The sequence below is a fragment of the Cotesia typhae genome, unplaced genomic scaffold (assembly GCF_013202065.1).
Source record: "Cotesia typhae breed Kobodo isofemale line unplaced genomic scaffold, CoteBio_Ctyphae contig_4, whole genome shotgun sequence".
Taxonomy (NCBI): domain Eukaryota; kingdom Metazoa; phylum Arthropoda; class Insecta; order Hymenoptera; family Braconidae; genus Cotesia; species Cotesia typhae.
In genome coordinates this window covers 6759514-6784510 of record NW_027423748.1, presented here as the reverse complement: position 1 = coordinate 6784510, position 24997 = coordinate 6759514, and the positions used below count along the sequence as shown (strand labels likewise).

General features: G+C 28.0%; 1 protein-coding gene across 1 annotated transcript in view; it reads right to left on the bottom strand.

The window, feature by feature from the left end:
- The window catches only part of Nachralpha6 (nicotinic acetylcholine receptor alpha6), a 171950-nt gene that overhangs the window by 4637 nt on the left and 142316 nt on the right, over window positions 1–24997 (bottom strand). The window lies entirely within an intron of this gene.

Below are 24997 nucleotides of genomic sequence, written 5' to 3'. Positions count from 1 at the left end.
TTATTTTTATTGAATATTTATTTAATTACTGAGACAGTAAGATTGTTTGTAAACACACATAGCACAAATATTTCTCAACACACATGTCCTATTTTGTTGTTATACTTATCATTGTCAAACATAGATGCAAGGTGCCTTGCAGTTTGCTGCTACGTTAAAGTTCCTAGCTATTTTTTTTTATTTTATTTCATTAGCTTTGTTTTATAATTATAAAAAATTGTTTGTTTTTATTTTTTAATTAATTTTAAATCAATGACCTAACAATTTTATTATAGTCGGTGAGTATGAGAGTGGTGTATCAGGTCGAAAAGCCAGTTTCAAGTGGTACTTTAGGGTTTGAACAAGGCCATGAAATATGAGATTTACGGAGACATGATGAGGCTACTTGAAATTTAATAACACTTGTAATTCTTTTTTGCCAGCAATTTTTTGACTGTTTATTACACTTTTTTTTTTTTTTTTTTTAATTTTTACAGTGATAAAATTCAAGTTTAAAAATAGATTTTATGTTTTTAATAAATTTTTTATTTTTTGAGAAAAAAAGCGCAAAATTTACGGAAAAATTATAACACTTTTAATTTTTTATAAAATAATTTAATTATAGTTTCGATACTCCAAAAATTATATTAGCGATTTCCCTATTGTATTAAAATAAAACGAGATAAAAATAAATTCAATAATAATAATAGTAATAATAATGCGTTACAAACTCTTTTGTTGATCAGTCAGTGAGTTGGTTAATTCAATAATTAATTGAAAATTATTAAGCTCCTTTTAAAAGTAACAGAGTTTGGAGCTTTCAATGTTATCAAAAGCAATAATTTAATCAATATTATATTTTGAATTATTATCACCTTTACTAAAGAGTACATTTAAATTCAATTTAACCATTAACACTATTGTAATGTGTATCAGAGGTCCTTTGTGACAATGCAATGTGTATTGTGTATTATAATCGGTCAAAACAATAAAATATCGGGTAATATACAGTAGGACCGCGAGTAATAAAGTGAATTAGTAAGGCTCACGAATGGGAATTAACCACCAAGCTCGTTACTATCGCTCGATTTGGAATGTCAAGTTCGATTCTATTCCCTCTTGAATTCACTGAGTTAAGCTTTCGAAATCACGTTTTAGTCATTAACATTCTTGATATTTATATACCACACTGATAGAAGGATTTATTACAGAATACTAAACTGACTTAGTAACAAAATTTTTAGTTATTTATTTGGGAGAAACAAATATTTTTTACCCATCAATATTATTTGTTACAATTTCAGAAATGATTCCTTTTTATGAAAAAAATTTTCTTATGTTCTTATTATTAAACAAAAAAACAATTTCGAATATTTGTTAACTTTTACGTAAACTAAATGTATAATTTATCCATAAAGCCAGAAGCAATTAATATTTTAAAAACTTGATGATTTTTCAGTTCATTTTGCCGGATCGATGTTGCCGGGAGAGCTGGAGTGGAATCTCAAAATGAACCGGGACAATGAGAAACGAGTCTATGGAAAAGTTACGAGGGTGGTGAGTATATGAGATGAAGTATAAGTATATAGCATATACTAAGGGTGTATCTATTCTTCAGTGAGAGCACTGCTGAGAAATCGTTATAAGGATAGATAGATAGATAGATAGATATACAGATATACCAGGGTTTATTTTCCGGAAACGAGTGAGACAGAGCTGCAGTGATAAAGATCAACGATAAACGTTTACGTTGGTTGATATATAAAAGTCTCGAGCGGATCAAGATAACGTTAAGTTTCACCAAATGAGGAAGACGTGATGTGAGATGAGTTGGGCATCATGGGGATTAAACTCTGGTGATAATATATTTCTTTTTCAAGATCACTAGAATTCAAATTTGCGCGCGCCTTACTATAGCGTTTGCATATATTTTCATGCTCATGATATATTCGACCAATCACGTTACGAATAGTTTGATGCCACATACATTTCATCTCAATTTTATATAAGGATTGTCTTAGTTCATTTATTTTTGGGGGTTTAACTTTTTCCTAATCATCATCGATTTTTAAAAAAATCCTAACAAAGAAATTAAGATCATTTTTAATATCTAGAAATTCATATTTTATTTTTATTTATTTATTTAGTTTTAATGCCAAGGCGTTGAGTCGAATGGCAAATTTTATATATATATTTTTACTGATTTTGTTGAAAATATAGCCTTCGAATATTCTGTTATGTCGGTAAAAAAATTCACATGGCAGTTTTTGCTTTCTTTTATACACAAAACTGCAGATAACTATACAAAAAATATCGCGATAAAATTCTAGGTGGATTTCATCCTACCGCTGACTAAAGTCATTTCTATTATAAATCCTGTCAAGGAATCTAAGGAAAAATATGGCAAAAAAAATATTCTCTATTTCCCGAGTCTATGTCAAGTTGGTTTTTTACCGAAATTTGAAGTAGAAGAAACTTTGATAGGAAATGTCACTCAGCATAGCAGGATCAAGTCTAGAAACTCAAGATCTAGGATTTTTTTTTGTATGATTATTTTGAGAGTTGTTGGCTTAAAAAAAGATCTCGCTGTCCTGTGAGCTTTTTTCGGTCATTGTTAGTTCAATTTTTCCAGCGATTTTTTTTTGAAATTATAAAAAAATTGGTAAAAAAAATTTATTAAATCACTGGCAGTTAATAAAAGTGAAGAGCACTTTGGTGAAGTTAAAAATTTCAGGATGGCTGTGTGTTACTTCGGTACACAACGAAAAAGTTTTTACCGATATAAAATCATTGAAGTGGACTTATGTGCTTCAATTTAAAATTTTAATTAATATTAAAGTATTAATCTCGATATTACGGTTTATTTTTATTTAAAAAAAAAAAAAAAAAAAAAAATTAAATGACAATGGTAATTCACAAAATTCGATACAAGACAAACTTTAATAAACGATTTTAATGAAAATACTCTACCATAAGCTGGATATATAAATTAATCCAAGTTTAAGAGCGTATCCTACGAGAGCACGTTGTTAAATAAAGTTTATCAGCACGACAGTTAGACAACACAACGTTTCTAGTCCCCGTGGGTTGCCGCACAACTGCCAAAGTATTTAACCCAGCACGAGAACTGTATGCGATAAGAGTATGTACCTAGGTTATGCGCGTTTTCTCTCTTGAGGATTGAAAGCTCGTCGTGTCATTAAGACTCTAAAAACTCATAATAACAATAATAATAATACTTCGAATCTTCAGTTCTGCTCATGAAAGATAAATTATTTTTAATTTTACAAAACTATAAATAACTACTTGATAATAATAATGAGATATGAAAGTTTTCGAAGGTAATTACATATTTTACATTGTTGCAAAACATTCAATGTTAACCTACGCGTTAAAATTATATATCGGGAATTTGACGATAAATTCTAATAGAACAAAGGTCTGAAAGTTTGAGCGTAATAAATCAGTCTCGAAAATAATTTAATCATACGTTGAGGATATGTATGAACTGATATTCCCGAAAGTTTCTGATCTCTGTCTCAATCTATTTCCGAGAAAATATAGGACGCGTAGTTGGCGCCTAAACGAAGCGCAGTAATCCAGTCTGCGAAGCCCTGGCATAATCTATATTATTAAAAGAATAAGAAAAATTTTGTGCCTAGGATAGTCATGATAGGATACATTTTTTTTAGTGAAATTTAGTGTCATTGCGAAGGTCTTGACTTAAATTAGTGCCTTTTCAAGGTTTCATATCATTCTCACCGATAGTCAATTTATTAAAATAAAGATATAAGCTCACCCCGACAATACACTCATCGAAACCTTTCATTTGAGTACCCACATCAATTTTTCATATATTATATATATTTATATATATATGTATATATGAAAAATATATCAAAATGCATGTGGGTACTCAAATGAAAGCTCTTGATGATTGTATCATCGAGAAGAGCTTACATTTTTAAAAACGTGAATAGTTAAGGAAGTATAGTGCAATTTAAGAAAAGTCATCATTTAATAAAGCAAAATTTTATTTAGTTATAGTTCACAAGTTAGGGCAGTCGCATAGTGTCAGCTCATCATTATCATCTGACTTACATCGAATTTTTTTGAGATTGATTATTTTAAAATTATTTTTTTATAACATGAAAAAAATCGTAATTTATTTTTAAAAATCGTCGGGATAAAAAGGTCGAGTTCGACAAAGAAAATTCTTAAGTAAAACAAGTTATTATTGATGTGAAGCACGTTTTAAATCAAAACTAATGTCAACCTTATATATTTGACTTTGAAAGGTTACAAGATAACAAAAGAGGTTTTATTCTCGAGAGGTAAATATTTCGAGATCAATACCGGTGAGAGTTTGAACTAGGCATTAATTCTTAGCATTGGCAGGAAGAAGAGTTTGCTGAAACAGGATATATATATTCTTGTGTGTAGATGTATATAGTTATCGAACAACGAAGATTAACGAGCCTGGCTCTTTGCCAGTTGCCATGAAGCTCAAAGTAACCGGTTAATTTTTTTATTTTTCCTCTGTTTCCACTCATTCACTTCTCTTTAAACTGAAAGGTAATTAATACATCTTATGATACCGACGCAGCCTCAACTTCCGTTACTCTTCTCATCTTATTCTCGTCACGTATAAAAAACTAACTATCGAAGCAAAATATACATCGTTATCGTTATCGTTAAATAAATGATTAATCGTACCGATGCTTCCGCCAATTAACACTCTTCCAGGAACCTGAATTATTGCTTCTTTGCACGAATTCCCGAAATTGCAGCCATTCTTTTTGCAACCACCCGAAAATTTTTTACTCCCAGTGACATACTATTAATTTTTCCATAAAGAATGCAGTAAAAATTTATAAAAAAAGTATGCACATATACACAAACATGCATACGATAAAATACTACACGTTTGATGTATGTTCTCAGTAAATTCATGAGTTTCAAAACTATTCACCAGCAAATTTACGTACGTGATATATATTTTTGTGTCATGAAATTTTTTTTTTACTACAATAATTTTAATTAAGATATTAATTATGAGCATAAAAAAAATTGTAAATAAAAAATTTTTATACGAGGTGTTAGTTTGTTAGAAAAGAAACAAGTTGAGCAATTATAAATTATTTCAACCGAGAAGTTTAAAAAAAAATTATAATGAGAAGTTCATTGACATTTTGTTTAAAACGCGAGTGGAATAAAAATTTCCATAAAAAGCTTAACAAAAAGTGAATTATAAATATTTATAAAAATAGTAAAGACGCTGAAAGAGTGTGTTGATGTTAAATTGACGTAGGATGAAAGATTGTCGTATGAAAGTAAAGCTTCATCTTGCCTAATTATGTTTGAAATTTATTCATAGAAGCTGGTCGGGTTGGGCGTTATCAAGTTGCTCGCTGTTATGTTACTCAGTACAGAGTTTACTCGCGGATCCACTCTTTTCTTGTAGTTTGTATAATGCTACAGGAGGGTTGTTAAGTAATTGTGTGCGCATAGAGGAGGCATTAGCTGGTACCAGGCACGGGGTTGTTAGGCAGCGGTACTACGGCATACTATAGTAAAGTATAAATAAATATAATAACACACACACACACACACACACACACACACACACCGACTCTTATCGCGGAGCTTTTCTGGAGGAATATGCCCCATAAATTCTCTCGAACTTGTTCTCGGTCTCTTTCTCGAGAAGCTGGCAAGGACATTCATTAACATTCCAACGCCTCTTAATTTAAGTCGTCAGAGTTACTTTTTCTCAGCATATAATATATAATACATGTATATAATAGTTGGGTTAGACGTCGTTGTTCCCGTCTTGTATATGAAAGACCGACTGCGTTCTACGATCCGAGGGGATTAAAAAATTTCCTCTCTGGGGAACGCTTACTGTAAACGGTTCCGACATTTGCTCGCTAATTCTTTTCCTTAATACTTTTATATTAGCTGAATAAGCTTTTGTACGATTTAAAATAAGTTTACAAACATCTTTTACGTCTCACTTTTTTTTTTTCATTCGATGAAGTAATTAAGTATTCTGAGGTGGCCCCAAAAAACCGAATTTTTTATTTTTCGAGTCTCAGATTAAAAATACTTAAAATAATTAGTTTATTATGTTTTAAAGGTTCTCGTCAAATATTAGCTCAAAAAAAATTTTTTTACGGTTCGTTCAAAATTAAAAAAAATGAATTTTTCGTTTTCAATTTTTTTTTTGTGTTTATACAATTTTTTAGGTTGAAAATTATGAACATTTTGGAAATGTCAAATCGATATTTTGATTCGGGATCTTAAAAATTTTGAACGATTCCTAAAAAAGTTTTTTTTTTTTAACTGTTCTTTGGAGAGCGCAATTAAATCAAGATAAACTGATATATTTTCATAACAGACTCAAAAAATAACAAGTTAGTATTTTAGGGCCATTCTAGAGTATGCGGAAAAAAATAATTATAAAAAATTACTCTATTAGTTAGCAAATATTCAAATTCTATGACAGTACCTTATTCTGCTGCTGGTGGATGTTTTTGTTGGGTTGATAAATAGCGGGATTTTAGGGAAAACGGGCAGCTGTGCGGGTGTGTAGGTAAGGCTGATTAATATACTATATAAATAAAGAGAGAGTGATGTAGAGAGAAAGAGAGAAAGTACAGAGATAGCTTACTCGATATTTATTTCATTTCTTTAGGACTTTAGTCTAACAAATTAGTGAACTTTTTGCTTTTTATTCTAACTATTTTTAATCCTCAAGGATTAATACTTAAAGCCGCTACTGAGCGCTGACTTATTCTACTTGATTCACTAAATTTGTTATCCAAGTCGTTGGTTTAACATTATATTAATCGTCATTTAGTTAAATTTTTTAGATTTATGGTTTAGTTTGCATGCTCATTATTTTTCTAAATTATTAGTGCAGGTCGGCGTTAATTAGTAATTTTATTAATTACAGACATAACTCACAAGTTTGTTTATTATTTATTATTCATTCAATTAACTTGTTAATTATATTATTAGTTTTTTTTTTAACGAGGATCTGAGGTCACCGTGAATCTGTTAACGCACATTAACATAGCAATTAAAATTTTAATTACGTCGCTTTAAATTTGTTACGTGAAATTCAATATAGAAATGAAAAAAAAAAAAAAAATTGTTTTATTTATTTTGTAGACTTTTTTAACTCAATGAACCTCACTTTCAATTTTAAATTAATCAACTCAAATTCAACTTTCAGATTCATCAAATCATATAAAAAAAAAAAAAAAAAAAAACAAAATTCAGCAATTATAGTTGAATAATAATATAATTGACAACAACGGTCAAAGATCCTTGGTGACATTTAATGGTGCAATTTAAAGTGGCGGATCAAGAGGGAGATTAATGCCAATCTCGATCAGCCGTGAGTCGGTGAGTATTCAATATTCAATCATTACTCGATTTCGTCGATCCAATTTAGGTACATGTCAGTGTCGGTGACTCCCAAATGTTCAATATCTATCTCAACATGTAAATCAGGTATTCCTGATCCTCATGACCAACGAGCTGCCGCTCATTTTACGTTTAAACAATTGTATTTAATTCCAGTTTATCGCATTTTCATTTTCGACAAATTGATTTTATCTACCTAACTGCTAACTCATTTAACCTACTTAATTATGTAATCATCAAATTTCAATTATTAGTACTTGAAATTTTACAGTCAATTTACTCAAATATAATACTTTATCAAATAATACTGGTTTAAAATTTTTAAATAAAAAATAAAAATTCGATTTATTTAAAAATATTTTTAAAAAAATCTATAATTGTTTGAATAATTTATTCATCCGATAATTGATTTCTTGTTTCCGAATTCGCTGGTCTGTTAATTATCCGACGGGTTTAATTTTCAAAATTGGATTACTATCTATGAACATATTTTATCTTCATTAAGCTTAATAACACTGAATTTAAATTTAACGGTTAAATTAAAAGAAAAAAAAAAAGGCAAAAATATATGAATTAATAGCTTTAATGTGATACTGACAGAGATTTAATTTTGGATCGACAAAACCAATTAAACAGCGTAACCACTGAATTCTATTTAAAATATCTCATTTTATATCAATTGATATGTGCATTTTTATTTTATTTCTTTCTTTTTAAATTACTGTTTAATGCATAAATTTATGTGTTCAATATAAATGCCGTTTTTATTTTTAAAAACACTACAGAGGAGAGAAATAATTATTTCTGAATTTTCAATCAATTTATTATTTAATTTCAAACTTTAACAGTTAAAAAAAATTTTTTTTTAATTACATCAATCATTATTATTATTATTATTATTATTATTATTAGTTATTATAAACACATTCGTACACACGCAAGCTGCTCGTCGGGATTAAAAGGATAAATAAATTTTAATTCAACGATAAATAAAAAAACTAAACTTACTCGAAGGCAAATAAATATTTTTAACTACTGACTAATTTAATTAGCGAAGTAACTAATGCTATTTTAATTTGTAACTGATTTATGAATTATCGATCAATACGGAAGAATAAGACAAAACAAGGCAAGGAAAAATTTTGAATGTCCCTCGACATTTTTAAAATATTATAAATATGCGCGATTTATATTTCAATAAAAATTTTGCTTAGTATTATGAAAAACTTGTTTAAAAAAATACGGAAATTGTTCTATGAATATTTTTTCCATCGATTGTTATTTCGTTTGCAGTTATTGAAGCGTAGTGTCATTGAAAAACATGGAATAATCAATGGTTTGTTACAATTTATAATGAAGTACAAGTATGCATTAGGGTGGGTCAAAAAAATCAACTATTTTTTTTTTTACAATTAATACGGAAAAATGGGTTACTAGGCACCTTAAAAAAATTCTCACCAAATATGAACTCTTAATTTTAATAGGAAGATCCTCCGCGTCGCAGTTTTTCATTTTTTTCTCAGTCCAATAGAAAAAAATTCATTCCTCATCATTAATTGGTCATACAGAAAAAATTTTTTTAAGAATTTTGTAGGAAATTTAATGCTCTACAAAAAAGGTATCTTATGTTTTTTCCGTAAACCTCACCATTTCACTAATATTGAAGATTTAAGATTGATTATTTTAAGTCAAATGTCACTTTTGTTTATGAATTTTATAACTCGACAAGAAATGGCTATTATTGAATGGGCAATAGAAATTTTTGTAGCAAATTAACTGCTCTATAAAAATGGTATCTTATGTTTTGGCGATTAAATTAATCGTTCAAAAGATATTCATCATCAAACTTTCATGTATATCGATTTTAAGAGTTTTTGATTAAATAATCGAAAAATTTCAATTTAATCTATCAGTTTTGAGAAAATTTCATTTTTTGTCTTTAATGTAAGTATTATTTGAATTTTGTTTTCAAAATTTTTATTCAATAATTCCAAACTTTTTATTTTTCATCATTAGAAATCACGATCATGTTGTTTTTTTATAACGTCTTCAAAACGTCTTAAAAAATTTTTCCACTACAGCTGTATATTGTCCTTGGGAAAATTTCTTTTTGATCGGAAATTTGATCGGAAAACCCATGCAAAAAATTTCAGAACGTAAGTTGCCAACAGTGAAAGAGGTTATGAGTGTTTTTTTTTATCAGCTCAAAGTGTTAAAATGTTCTATCAAACAAAGTGCTAAAAATGCAACTGATCAAGTTATTGAACTATGGAAAAACAACCAGATTCCGACTAGTGGATCAACTAATGTAATACAAAAATTCTTCGCTATCATAACCGATGGTTGAAATTGCAAAAATCTTTTGTGCGAAAAAATCATCAGCCCAAAACAAAAATGTAATAATATTTCAGAATGAAATCAAAGCATTATTTGATATTGTAGATCATAAATCAATAAAACTGCTTGATAATGATATTCGTGAACTATATTCAAATCAAAAAAGTAATACCCGGAAAGAAATTATTTCAAATAACCCAAATAAATTAAACAGTACTATGAATACGATGGAAGTAGATGAAAGTCGTGAGTATTTACAACATTTAATTATTATAAATTTTAATCAGAATTGAAAATAAATTAAATTGATTATAAATAATGAATAATAAAGTATATTATTGTTTTTTTAATTAATTATATCATAAATGTCAATATGTTCGTAGATGATAAATAAAAAACTCTTTGTGTTCCTTATTTGATGTCAAAATGAATGAGTTCCATATTTTTGCTTCCATTAATTAAATAACAACGCTTATTTTAGATTTGAATCAACCCTCAACCAGCCATGAGATTGTTCGAAGTGAGGAATCAGAGTCATCTTCAACCCTTACATTAAGTCAAGCTACAAATTTCGGTTCAGATTTAGAGTATGTGCCTCAAATACTGACAACACGAGCAAAAATAAATATTCTAACTCCAGAGCTTATCTCAGCACTCGACAGAGCTAATGTTAGTAGTAGAAATGCGATGTTCATTATTGCTCCAGTTCTATCAAGTGTTGGTATTAATGTAGAAGATACAACTCTTAGTTATCGAACAATTCAACGAACTCGCATGCTCTTACGAAAAGACATTGCTATAGGACTAAAAGATAACTTCAAAGCTCATGATAAATATGTCGTGCATTGGGATGGGAAAATACTGAATGACATTTCTGAATCGAAATTTGTGGATCGATTACCGATTATTTTGACTGCTTTTGGTACTGAGCAGTTACTTGGAGTTCCAAAAATGAATAGTGGATCGGCAGAAAAATCAAACAGCAACCATCTTGTCAACGTTAAATCAATGGGGTATTATTGGTTACATCAAGGCGATGTGTTTTGACACGACTGCGGTTAATACGGGTAACTAATCAATGATAAAATATTTAAAAGAAAATTTTATTTTCATCGTTCTAGTTGAATTGTTTTCATACATTAATTAAATTTTCGACACGTGCCCATTAGTTATAATTCTTTATTTATTTATAGATTTTAAATATGCGTTACAATTTTTATTAAATACAGAACTTAAAGTGTAATTATCTATTTTTACTATACAGGAATCCATCATGGTACATGTAAAGAAATTGAAAAGGCCTTAGGAAAAGAATTAATTTGGTTACCATGTCGCCATCATATTTATGAGATCATTTTAAGGAGTGCATTCGAAGTCTATTGGCCAGTATCATCCGGACCAAATGTTCCAATATTTGGCAGATTCAAAAATTTTGGGACACATTCGATAAAACGAAGTATAAATCTGGTGTTGAAGATAGTATTGTTGCTAATATTATTACGAATGAAAAAATAATCTATCTTCATTTATTAAGCGATACTTACAGGTATTATTTAAATACAATTTTAAGTGTAGAGGATAATTTTTGATTTTTACGAATAATTGATTACTTTTGGTAGTTATCGCAACCCCGAGATGACTATAAAGAAATATTGGAATTGTCATTAATTTTTCTGGGAGAAATGCCACGAGAGCAAGTTTTCTTCAAGCGTCCTGGTGCAGTTCATCATGCAAGATGGATGGCAAAGGCAATTTATTGCCTAAAAATGTTTATTTTTAGAGATGAATTTGACCTTTCTAAGAAAGAATTGGATGGTCTTCGACAATTTTGTATTTTCATAGTTATGGTGTATGTAAAAGCTTGGTTTTCATCAACTTCTGCGACTTCTGCTGCTAATCACGACTTAGAGTTTATGAAAAATTTAATTGAGTACAGTAAAATTAATTCTTTAATTTCCTTGGCTACATGTGAAAAAATGACTTCACATTTATGGTACTTAAGTGATGAACTTGCTATTTTATCACTTTTGATGATACCGTTCCATTAAACATAAAGAAGAATATTGTCGAAGCTGTTAAGACTCGCGAAGGTACAGATTCTAAAGCAAGAAGATTTATTATTGATAGAAAAAATTTACATTTAATTCTGCAAAAAAATATAAGTGACTTTGTTTCTAAGAATTCATTAAAACTTTTTGAGATCTTTGATCTGCCGTATGATTTTCTTGACAAAAATATTGATTTATGGTCTACTGATGAGAGTTATAATGAAAATAAAGAATTTTTCGCACAATTGAAAGTTGTTAATGATGTGGCAGAGCGAGGTGTCGCATTAGTAAGTGAATATAACCAATGCTTAACGAAAGACGAAGAGCAATTTCAATTTTTATTGCAAGTTGTGAAAGAGCATCGAAAAAACTACCCTACTTGCAACAAAAAATTGTTTGAAAATAAATAGCTCAGTTGAAAATTGAAATAAAAAACTTTCTTATAACTAATTGGACATTTTTTTCTCTAAAACTGAAATCATAATATATTTATAATGAAAACTTTGCTTTTTTATTCATAAATGATTAACTAAGCGATAAATAATGTACAATTTATTTTTTTAAATGTAGATAAAAATACTTACACATAAAAAAAGCTTGAAAAACATTTTGAAGTTTCTCAGTTGATGAAAAAAATTTTTTTCGTGTAAATTTTCTCAAAACTGATAGATTAAATTGAAATTTTTCGATTATTTAATCAAAAACTCTTAAAATCGATATACATGAAAGTTTGATGATGAATATCTTTTGAACGATTAATTTAATCGCCAAAACATAAGATACCATTTTTATAGAGCAGTTAATTTGCTACAAAAATTTCTATTGCCCATTCAATAATAGCCATTTCTTGTCGAGTTATAAAATTCATAAACAAAAGTGACATTTGACTTAAAATAATCAATCTTAAATCTTCAATATTAGTGAAATGGTGAGGTTTACGGAAAAAACATAAGATACCTTTTTTTGTAGAGCATTAAATTTCTTACAAAATTCTTAAAAAAATTTTTCTGTACGACCAATTAATGATGAGGAATGAATTTTTTTCTATTGGACTGAGAAAAAAATGAAAAACTGCGACGCGGAGGATCTTCCTATTAAAATTAAGAGTTCATATTTGGTGAGAATTTTTTTAAGGTGCCTAGTAACCCATTTTTCCGTATTAATTGTAAAAAAAAAAATAGTTGATTTTTTTGACCCACCCTAGTATGCATAACAGGAATGTAAACAGAAAATAGAATTATTACGGTCCAAAAGAATCAATAATACTACATAGTATATTGTACAATTGTAATAATAATTTTAAATCCTCGGTAATCATTTTTATTGATAATTATAATTAAAAAAAAAATCTATTATGAATATGTAACCTAATATTGTTCCGAATACAATGATAATGGGTTGCTAGATAGAATTGTTCATTTTATAAGTAATATTAGTCGAAACAAAAAGTTTTATCTTGAAATAATGTCCTGTTTTATCTGAGTCTTCCGTAAATATATATGTCTTACAATATTTCCATGAGAATTTATCTCTGGGAATTTGAATGAAAATGAGTACAAGAATTTAAATTAACATATGCATTTTGCTTAAAATCATAAATATTGAATATGTTTGCATTTATTGTGTTAATCATTTAGGTACGGTGTTTAATTAGAAATGAAAAAAAAAAAAACTAAAGTGGTTTTTAAATTGATTGTATTTTTATTTTTATTCAAATTAGTCTTCTTCACAAATTAAGGTAAATTAAAATATAAGTTTTATTTGATAGTTTTTGTGAATATTTATAATATAATGAAGACCGGAAATGGATTGTATTTACGTAGATACCCCACATTTACCTCATACCTTTTAAAACTTTATATTTGTTCGATAAACTTTACTTTTTATAATTTTTTATCCGTGATTTTTCATTATTTCTATTTCACAAAAGGATCCTCTCTATGCAAGGTTTTGCATTTCTTCCATTTCCGATTTAAAGAGTGATTCCGGACCGTGTTCTAAATTCAAATATTGACCCAAAGTCCATCCATTTTGACTGCATTACTATACTCTTGTACACTAAGGTCTGTATTTTCCATCTGTTTACCCCTTGCGCACTCATACATATCTCATCTCTCCAACGAGGTTTTGCTTCTCAAGTCAACTTTCGTGAAATGGAAATAAAAAATTCTAGAAAAATGAAAGACCTTGTAACGGTAAAAAATAAAAATAAAATTTTTACTCTCAAGTTAACCTAGATAAAATACTGCGAAATGAAATAGAATAAAAAAGCGAATTTTATTTTTACATCTTGATCGCTTATTCACCTCGTAAATTTTATTTTTTAATCTCAATGTAAATCTCAAATTAATTGGCTTACATAAGACCGAAAGAAATCTCAGACTGATTTTAAAAAAATTTACATATATATGTCTGCAGCTTTAACAAGATTTGTATCAAATAAAAGTCTTATGTATCACCCGATTAGCTACAATAAATATAATCATCACTTTCAACAATTCAATCCAGTAGCTTTGTTACTGCGGTTTCAGACTACCTCTCGGAAATTCGATCTTCCAATTACTGGCCTCATATATATATATAACTGTAGACGTGTTAGTCTCCAACAGTCAACAGAATATAACATGTTCTCTATTTACTAGGGTGGGTCAAAAAAATCGAATAATTTATTTTTGATTTTATACTCTGAAAAATAGGTTCGTAGACACCTAAAAAGAATTCTCTCCAAGTATAAGCTCTTAATTATAACGGGAAGGTCCTCCGCTTTGCGGGTTTCTATTTTTTTCGAATAATCAGATAAAAAAATTTATATCTCGCTTCCAACTGCTTGGAAAAATATTCCGTGGCATAGATTTTGTGAGAAATTGAATGCTTTACAAAAAGGTCTCTTATGACTTTTTCAAAAACTCAACCGATTAAAAGATATTCATAGTTGAAGTTTGGCTATTTTAAGGAAAATATTCGTTTTTATTATGAATTTTATAAGTCGATGAAAAAAATTATTTCGGATTGCGGAACTCATGATTTTGTAGGAAATTTACTGCTCTACAAAAATGGTCTCTTATGATTTTTTGATTAAGTGAAGCCGTTACGAGATATTCATCGTCAAACATTAACGAATATCAATATTTCCAGTTTTTGATCAATAATTCGATAAATTTTAATTTAAACTATGAGTTTCAGGAAAATTTACATAAATTTGAGTTTCGATCGATAAAGAAATGTTATAAACAATTTTTTTAATATTGTTTTCAGTCTTGAGCTTGTTTGATTGCATTAAAACAAGAAATTAGAGCATTTTTTTCGACATATAGCCAATGATTAGTTTAATTTGAAGTGAATGACATATTTCTTTGTCAAATTTAATATGAAAAGTATTGAATCAAGTGAGAAACAACCAGTATTTAACTTTTTTATAGATAAATTTTTTATTGAATTATCAATTGCAATATAATTGTCTATATTTTTAACATAACAGTACGCTATTACTATAAATAATTTCTTTTATTACAATTTGGGAATGTTTTTGATGTTCTTTGACAACTTGCAATAAGTACTGGAATTGTTCTTCATTTTTGTCAAGCATTGATTATATTCACTGACTAATGCAACAGCTCGCTCTGCTGAATCATTGACAACTTTTAGTTGTTGAAAGTATTCTTTATTTTCGAGATAACTCTCATTAGTAGGCCATAATTCAACATCGACATCAAGAAAGTCATACGGTAGATCGAAGATTTTGAAAAGATTTAATGACTTTTTAGACACAAAGTCACTCAGAGTTCTCTGCGCCAATGAATTCAAATCTTTTTAGCAATTACAAATCTTTTAGCTTTAGAATCTGTACCTTCACGAGTATTAACAGCTTCAACAATACTTTTTTTTACTTCTAATGGAACGCCATCGTCAAACAGTGATAAAATGGCAAGTTCATCGCTCAAATACCATAAGTGCGAAATCATTTTTTCACACGTAGCTGAAGAAATCAAAGGATTGATATGTTTGTACTCCAATAAATTTTTCATAAACTGCAAGTCATGATAAGCAGCAGTTGTTGCAGAAGTTGATGAAAACCAAGCTTTTAAATACAATGTGACTATAAAAATACAGAAATGACGAAGACCATGCAATTCTTTCTGAGAGAGTTTGAATTCATCTCTGAATAGATACATTTTCAAACTATAAATGGCCTTAGCCATCCATCTAGCATGATGAACAGCACCAGGACGTTTGAAAGAAATCTTTTCTTGAGGCATTTCTCCAAGGAAAATCAATGATAATTCCAATAATTCTTTATCTAACTTATTATAACATTTCTTTATCAATCGAAACTCAAATTTATGTAAATTTTCCTGAAACTCATAGTTTAAATTAAAATTTATCGAATTATTGATCAAAAACTGGAAATATTGATATTCGTTAATGTTTGACGATGAATATCTCGTAACGGCTTCACTTAATCAAAAAATCATAAGAGACCATTTTTGTAGAGCAGTAAATTTCCTACAAAATCATGAGTTCCGCAATCCGAAATAATTTTTTTTCATCGACTTATAAAATTCATAATAAAAACGAATATTTTCCTTAAAATAGCCAAACTTCAACTATGAATATCTTTTAATCGGTTGAGTTTTTGAAAAAGTCATAAGAGACCTTTTTTGTAAAGCATTCAATTTCTCACAAAATCTATGCCACGGAATATTTTTCCAAGCAGTTGGAAGCGAGATATAAATTTTTTTATCTGATTATTCGAAAAAAATAGAAACCCGCAAAGCGGAGGACCTTCCCGTTATAATTAAGAGCTTATACTTGGAGAGAATTCTTTTTAGGTGTCTACGAACCTATTTTTCAGAGTATAAAATCAAAAATAAATTATTCGATTTTTTTGACCCACCCTACTATTTACTCTTTATGAAACTCCATTTCTCTTCAGTATTATTTGATAACAAACGATAACAATTATGAGCCCCCGAGTATGAGTATGAGTTATAACTACAATCTATAAATTTATATATAGACATACATATCTATCGATCAATTTTTTTGTACATATTTTTATTTAAATTTGAATGAGAAGAAAACTTCTATCAACAATTGTTAAATTCAATTCGTGATACGATTCTATTATATACTTCGACTACTAAGAAAAACTGAATTAAAATTTTACCAGATTTATTTTAGTCAACATTCTATATAATCATTTATTGATTTAAAGACTCATTAAATTCATATATGCATCGAAAATAACAATTTCTATTTGTAGTCAACTCAAAAATAACAGACTCATTGAACTTTGAAAATTTGAGCTTTCATTAACTAGAGAATAAAAAAAAAACTGTTTGTTTAAATTTAATCGTGAAAAGTAAATGTTGTTTTATTACTTCCGATATTACAGGAAAATATCTTGTACATCAGTTTAAATAATATTTACAGTGTGTTAAAATGTAACTTTTGAGTTGACGCGTATGGCAAAATGTTGAGTTTATATTATGTAAATATTTTGTCTTGAAGTAAAACGACGCAGTAAAAAGTGCATTCTACGACCTCAGGTACTTGGAGTGGTCAAAGGGCCTCTTTGATGGTATGAGGTTGACTCTATCCTATCTGGGTAATGCAAGACGATGTAAACGTATTTACTTTATAATTTAAACACATATTTTAATCTTATTTACTCATATATTTAAGTGAAATTAGAAGCAGATTGTTAAATAGTTTCTCGCGTTAGTTTCTTTCTAAATAAATTTTTTTTGGAACTAGTCTTCGAGTGTATTTTACGTAAATAGCGCTGGAACTTAATTATAAATTTTATTTTTATTCGCGACTGCGACAGTTTATTTACGAGACTTTAAATTCAAAACTTTAAATTTGATCCTGAATTTAATTAATTTTTTACTTTGAACTGAAGAAAATGATCGATTTTTAAAAGCTCATTTTTTCAAAGTTCAAATAGTCAGTGATGTATTGTCTCAAAAATTTAAATGAAAATTTATCCAGCTTCAACAAATGCATCACGGGTAAAGCCCCGATGAGTTACTGTTAACAATATTCTATCCTGATGGATTTCTAAAAAAGCTGATAAAAAAATATAGAATTTTATAAGCATTCTTAAAATTTCATCGGAAAAAGTTATCTCGGTGAAAGTTTTTGATAAAAATCCTTGCGAACCTATAAGAAAATAAATCCTGTAAAAATCCAGCTAAATCCACCGGAATCTAACCAAAATATCACAATCATTTACATAAATTTTCCAATGAAGCTCTATATCCAAATCTAATACAAAATAATAACAATTTAAATCTAAAAAAAACTGGCTTTATGATTTTAAATTTCTTGAAAGTGTAATAAAGTCTCTGTAGCTAGAGATCTAAGTTATTTTTTTCCAAGATATTGTTATAAAAATCTTCTAGAAGCGATTCAAGAATAACTATAAAAAATTTTAAATATTGATTATTTGTAATTATAAATACTCAAAGACTTGAAGTATCTTGAGGGATTTATCTCATACATGACGTAGGTAAAAATAAAAATAAAATATAATTGACATCAAGAGACTATTAATCTGTGTCAGTGATAGTTCTATTTATTATTCTGCTTTCTTACTGATCCATTGTCAATGCAGTTTGAAAGATAGGTGATCAATAATCGAGCACAGCGATAATTGATATCAATTAATAGATATTATTATTATTATTATTATTTTATATTTAGTCTAACAAAGCTTTTATAAAAGCGTCAAAGCTCAAGCGTGTAGGTGAAAAAATAATGCGATTGCTTATTACGAGATTAAGTACAGTAAGAGACCAAATTATGTGAGCGTTGACTTTTGAAAGTTTATAGTCGTAGAACAAGTTTTATTTTCAGAGATATTTACAAATATTCGGGCACGCTTTTAAAAACAGCCATTAATTTAGCAGATTAGAGATTAAGTTACAGATTAATGTACAATTTTCTACTAGTGTATTATAATCACAGTCTAGATTGTTTTAGTTTGTTGTATTTACTGGTTACGGTTTTATCAGTTCGAGATTAATTTCTTGCTACTCATTATTCATATTTATATTCTGTTTTTATCAAAGTCATTTATTTAGTCGTTTTATTTCAATGCACAGCTAATACTGTCATGCATTTTAGATAATTAGGCGAAGAATTTTTCGGCTATAGGATAGTGAGTAAGCTCAGTGAAATGAAAAGTATATATATAATTTTTTATAAATAAAAAAATTAAATAAATATGAGTATGAGGGTAACAGAGGAAAAATTTATAATTATAAAATAAAGTATAGAGTTTTTTATTATTAATTAAATAGAGAGAAACGTTGTTTTCATTATATTTGTTAATTCAAGTCCAATGTTTGTAACAAATGTAAACTGGGACACAGCTTCTAAACGAGATTTTAGATATAAACGGTTAACCAGAGTGGCCACAACCCGCAGAGATCGGATTTTCAACCACTTTTACATGTGTTCTGACTGAAGAACAACGTTTCTAACCTTAAGAACAGAATGCTCTAAAATATTCTAGCTGAGCGTGGAGAGTTTTAGTTGTGTAATATAATTTAATTATGAAGATTTCGAGCTGTCATTTTAGGAAAAGTTGTAAATAAATTGCAGTTTTAGATTTAATTTTAGTAGTACAGATTTTAAGTTGAGATTCTGATGCTGCTCATGTAGAAGAAAGCAATTAATTGAGATGAAAAAAATTTTTTTATTTCAGTTGAATAAAAATTTTTTCATTTTAATTGATAAACTTGATGAAGATCATAGTGGATTTATATGAAATTTAAAATTTTTTAAAATATGAAAATGGTTTAATTAAAAAAAAAAAAAGTTTGAAAATTTTGACAAAATTTTTAATTTCAAAATTTTGTTAAGTAATAAAAGTGTAATTTAAATCTTAAAAAATAATTTTTTTCAAATATTTTTATCCCAATTTTAATAATTAAATTTTTCATAGTTTTAATATTTATTAAAAGAATTTGATTACGGAATAAAAAAATTTTTTTCAATATTTAAATTAACTTTGCTCATATCATGTTCAGCGTAGGACCTCAAAGAGAAGCTAATTTCAATAATCAAAATGAAAAAAATCATAAAAATCATATACATACTTTACTATATTTTATATTTTATGTAAATATTTTGTATTTAATATTGCCATCTGGCCTGTGCCTTGGCATGAATAAATCATTAATCAATCAATCAATCAATCTCTCTCTCTCTCTCTTTTTTTTTTTTTTTTTTTTTTTTTTTTTTTTTTTATTTTATATTTTATGTCTGACTAGAATATTTATATCATTATAGCGATCTCACATTTAAGGAATGTTTTCTATCACCTTTGATACGCGAAATTGTTTAGTTTATAAACATCTGACCTGTTGAAAATATTATTCATGTAAACATTCCCGTAATAGTTCTTCTAGTTTGCATGTTATACTTTCAGATTACCATTTTACCTTTTTTTTTTTTTTTTTTTTTTCTCTCGTAATTTACATTTCCTAATACTCTATTTTATTCTGAAAAATAAAGTATAAAAGTTTTTTCATGAAAAAAATTTAAAATTTTTAAAAATGAATTTTATTCATTTTTTTTTTAATTTATTTAATCATTCGTTAGTTTTAATAATTTAGTTGAATATTTATTTATTGAAATCCATGCAGTTGGATATAATTAAATTTTATTATTTATTCAAAGAAAAGTGGGACAAAATGGTCATCTATAAAAATTACTCCAAAAAATTTTCTTTGATGGTTAAAATAATTAAAAATAAATTTAATTACAAAATAAAAAAATGTTTTAATTTTTGTAAAAAGTCCTTTGCAACTCACGGTAAGAAAGCATGTCTTTCATACGATATATATAAAAAAAATGAGCTTAGCAGAAAAGAAGAAGAGATATTGTTCATAATACTGCGGTCGGTCCGTCAAATAGACATCATATATTTCATTTTCCAAGATATTGAGATATCTTACGGTTTATTGATCCATACAGCTATACTTTTGACTAGTCACTTGACAATCCAACTGAAAGATTCAATACTCAATTGTCTCGACTTGCGACAATAGAAAATCCAGACTATGTTACTACAATGCGTGTATAAATCTCTGAAAAAACGTAGTGATAGTTTCTAGAGTAGAAACTTCGATTTTATTGACATTGATATTTGCGTAATTATAATTTGATGATAAACGAATCAACGATTAATCTTCTCTCCATATCACAATTAAACGTTCCTCCTTTTCTTCTATTAGTACTTATTTCTTATCAAATACGTGCTTTCTTGCCGTTCATTCAAAGGACTATTGTATTATATTCGAGTGAATAGAACGGGAATTCGACATGTGTTGGGCTGGAATGATGAATTATGAGCAGAACCACCCTCATCGAAAATTTATATTTTTATGAGCAATATCATAAAAGATTAATGCTCTGAAAATGGCTTTGTACTCAAACTTTAAGTAAGCAATATGGGTTTTTCCGTATAAAAATAACCATTTTTCATTTCTGTTTTTTATTATGTCGATTTTTGAACTAAATTTGTTATTATTTATCGAAATTATTCAAATTTTTATGGATAACAAAAATAAATATATATTTATGAAGAGTAAAAGAATAAAAAAAAACTAAAAATTTATCTGCTGAATTTATTATTTGATTTTAATTTTTTTGAATAAAAAAAAATTTCTAATATCAAAAATAAATTTTTGAGCCATACAAATTAATTATATTTACGACTTTTGCTGTCTATTTTTTGGACCTATGATTAGAAAAATAATTAAAATGATGAAAAATGACTCGAGGTCACAAAAACGAATAAACATTAATCAATCACAATTGTAATTATAATCATCATGTGTCATAATTATTTTTTTAATATTTGTATGGATTATTTCAACTTTCGTTCCAGTTTGAGTTATTATAGACGATTTAAAAAAAAAAAAAAAAAAAAAAAAAAAAAAAATGATTGATTTAAAATTACCAATTAAATACTCAAAATAAAATTTGTTAATTTGAAAAATGAATGACCGTTTTGTCTCACCCTTTCTCCATGAATGTATTATTTATTTTATATTCATATTTATCAAGTTGTCTGTGCGTGCATGTAAGTGTAAGACAAAGCAAACATATCAATATCACAATGTAAAAAGTGTAATTAATAATAACAATAAATGAATAATAATTATTGGTAGATCATAGCATGATATTAATGTGAAAACTCAACAAAAGATCAATATCAACGTACAGATTTATTGTATTTTTATAAATCAGTAGTTAGCATGAGAGCAAAAAGCGATAGCAAAGCAGTAGCTGCGACAAATAATCAGTGTAACCCAAAAATAAAAATGTCGAATATAATTGTTCTGACAAAATAGACAAAGCAAGTAAAGCCGTAGATAAAAAATTTAAAGAAGCGTCTGGAGTCGGATAAATAAAATTATAATAAGTAATTAATAAAATAAAATATTGCAATAAATAAAAATGGCAATGACCTGACGCTATTGTCAATTTACTATTTTAAAATTCTTTAGCTTACTCGTTTTTCCGGTTTTAAATAGAAACAATAGAAACAACGGCATTGAAACATTCTCTGTAGAATTGAATTGAACTTTGATTCCAATTTCGATTGTTGAATCGTTGCTGCAATAATTACTGCGGAACATGTCATATGTGTGCATCACAGCATGTTGGGACTATCTCAAACACAATTTATCGACCATGTATCAATCTCGGTTTTAGCTTTCCTGTTTTATTTTTCTATTTTGGTTATACATCAATTTAACTTTTTTTATTTCGATCGCAAATCACTAATCTGTTACTTTTAAATCAATATACAGTATATATCAATTGTTCATATCAATGAATATTATTTCAATGTAAATTGAATTTCATACTATGAATTTTTATTCTATCAATCATTTTTTTGTAAATTCATTATTTATACCGAGTAAAAATTCACAGAAATACAAATTTCAGAAATTAATTTAATTATTGAGGATTTTTTTCTGCCAGTATTTTTATCGCGGCATTAAAAATAAAATAAAATCAAACAGAGCATTGATCATTTGGCAGCTATAAGACGTGATATTGAACTCAGATAAAAATATCCTGACCCGAAGAGTGTGGAAAGCTCATTTTAAAATTATATACCTTTAAGAAACTTACTGAAGTTATTTTAGTTATTTATTTCATTTTAAGCCCGTCCTCGCATACTTTTTTTCCCGTTTTCACATCTGTCGGTTGTTCCCTCAGTGATTTTAAATCTCTCCACAATCGAAGCGAACGACCGACTCGACGTGCAGCAAATTGAAACAAAGGAGGTAAAAAAGGACAGATATATATATATAGAATAAAATAAAAAATGGCTGTAAATAAAAGTAAACAAAAAATCGGATAGGAGGAAACAAATAAAAGAGTACGAGTCCTGAAGAAATGAGAGAAGAGAAATAAAGGCAACACTGCTACTGGTATTATATTCATTTTACGGGCGTTTTGTTCTTTTAAAAAGTAATACGAAAGAAATGGTCCCACATAGAGGTCTCTATGTATATCTATATACTTAGATTCACAGTACATAGTATCTACTGTTGTAGTTTTGTGTCGCTCCTGGAAAATGGAGGTGAAAACAATTTTCTCCAGTGGATAAATAATAGGCCGTGTAAAGATGTAAGACTACAAATAGAAATACGAAAACAAAAAAAAATAAATAAATAAAAATATAACACAAGAAGAAAAGAAAAAAAAAACGTAAGAATCGTGTAGAGCACACCTGGAGCTCTCGTAAGCATATTTTATTTACGAATAAAAGTACTAAAAGACTCGGATGATTTTCGGTCTGTAGGATAGAAAACTACCAATACGTGACTGGTGTTTATGTTGGGCTCGAATACGGTTCAGTCTCTAGGCAAAAACCGAGACCCTGAAGCTTACACTATTTACTTTTTAAAGTAAACCAATATCTATTTTATATCAACTTTTTTTTTTTTTTTTTTCGAGGATACTCGATTTTGCACAAGATTTTTACTCTTACTTGATTTTTTCATCCGACTGACTAAAGCTTTTCTCGCGCTTAAGTCTAAAATAAGGGATTTAATTCTTGGGATCGGGCACTTCGATCTAAGTAAATATTTATGAAATAAAATATCCGAACGGTGAATGTTTTTTTCGTTTTTTACTCTGGCAAGATTAATTTTTTTTTTTTTTTTCCCCGTTTAATATTCAGTCATTTAGTCTGATCGTGTGTGCCTCAAAGCGGTTTATTTGCATGTGTTCCATTTCGTCTTGTAGCTTTTTTTTTTTTAAATACTTTTTTTTGGTGGCCACTAACTTTCGGGCCTCTGTGCAGCGTACATGGGTAATTTGTTTGAAATTCATTCAAGCGCGAATGAATTATCTAGGTCATATTTGTTGCGTCCTCTCTCTGTTAGTTTTTATATGCAAAAATTATAAATTATATTAGTGGATCAAAAAATGTAAATACTTTCATTTTGTTTGTAATTTTTACCAGAAATATCCTGAGTGTTGGAAAAAAATCCTTACATTTGTTTTGCACTTCAATTTTGAATATTTTAAAATTGTTCAATTCAAGAGACATAAATTTATCTATGTTTTTTCGAATTTACATAACTTCTATGCATTTTATGATAAGATATGTTTAGTCACGATTTGTAGAAAATTTATCGTTCTTGAAAACCGCCGCGAGTGGTTTTACCTTCACTTCAAATGTTCTATTTCAGTCGAATTTTGAAATAAATTTTTCAGAAAAATTCACTGGAGGTCACTTTCAATTTTAAAAATCACAAAAAAAAATCCACACAACACTCGGTATCTAATTTACAGCAACTAGCAAATTTCCAGAAAAACTTATTTTCGATAGAACAATTTTAACTTTTGAAAAGTCTCTACAGGCGGTTTTAAAGGACAATAACTTTCTTATATCTCTTGAAAACTGTGTGATATTTCACAAAATACAACAAAGTTATGGAAATTTAAAGGAAAACAACAAGGACTAAGTATTCATGAATTTTGGGTCAAATTAAACAATCTCTGTTTTTGGCCTCGTAAAATGAAAAGTTTTTGATTTTAAACTTATACAAACGCTGTCTCTAATATTATGGTCGATAAATTTAAGTGTTAGAGTCCCCGACATATTCTCTGTAAATGATCAGTCAATATTTGTTTAAAAATGAAATTTTCATCATTAC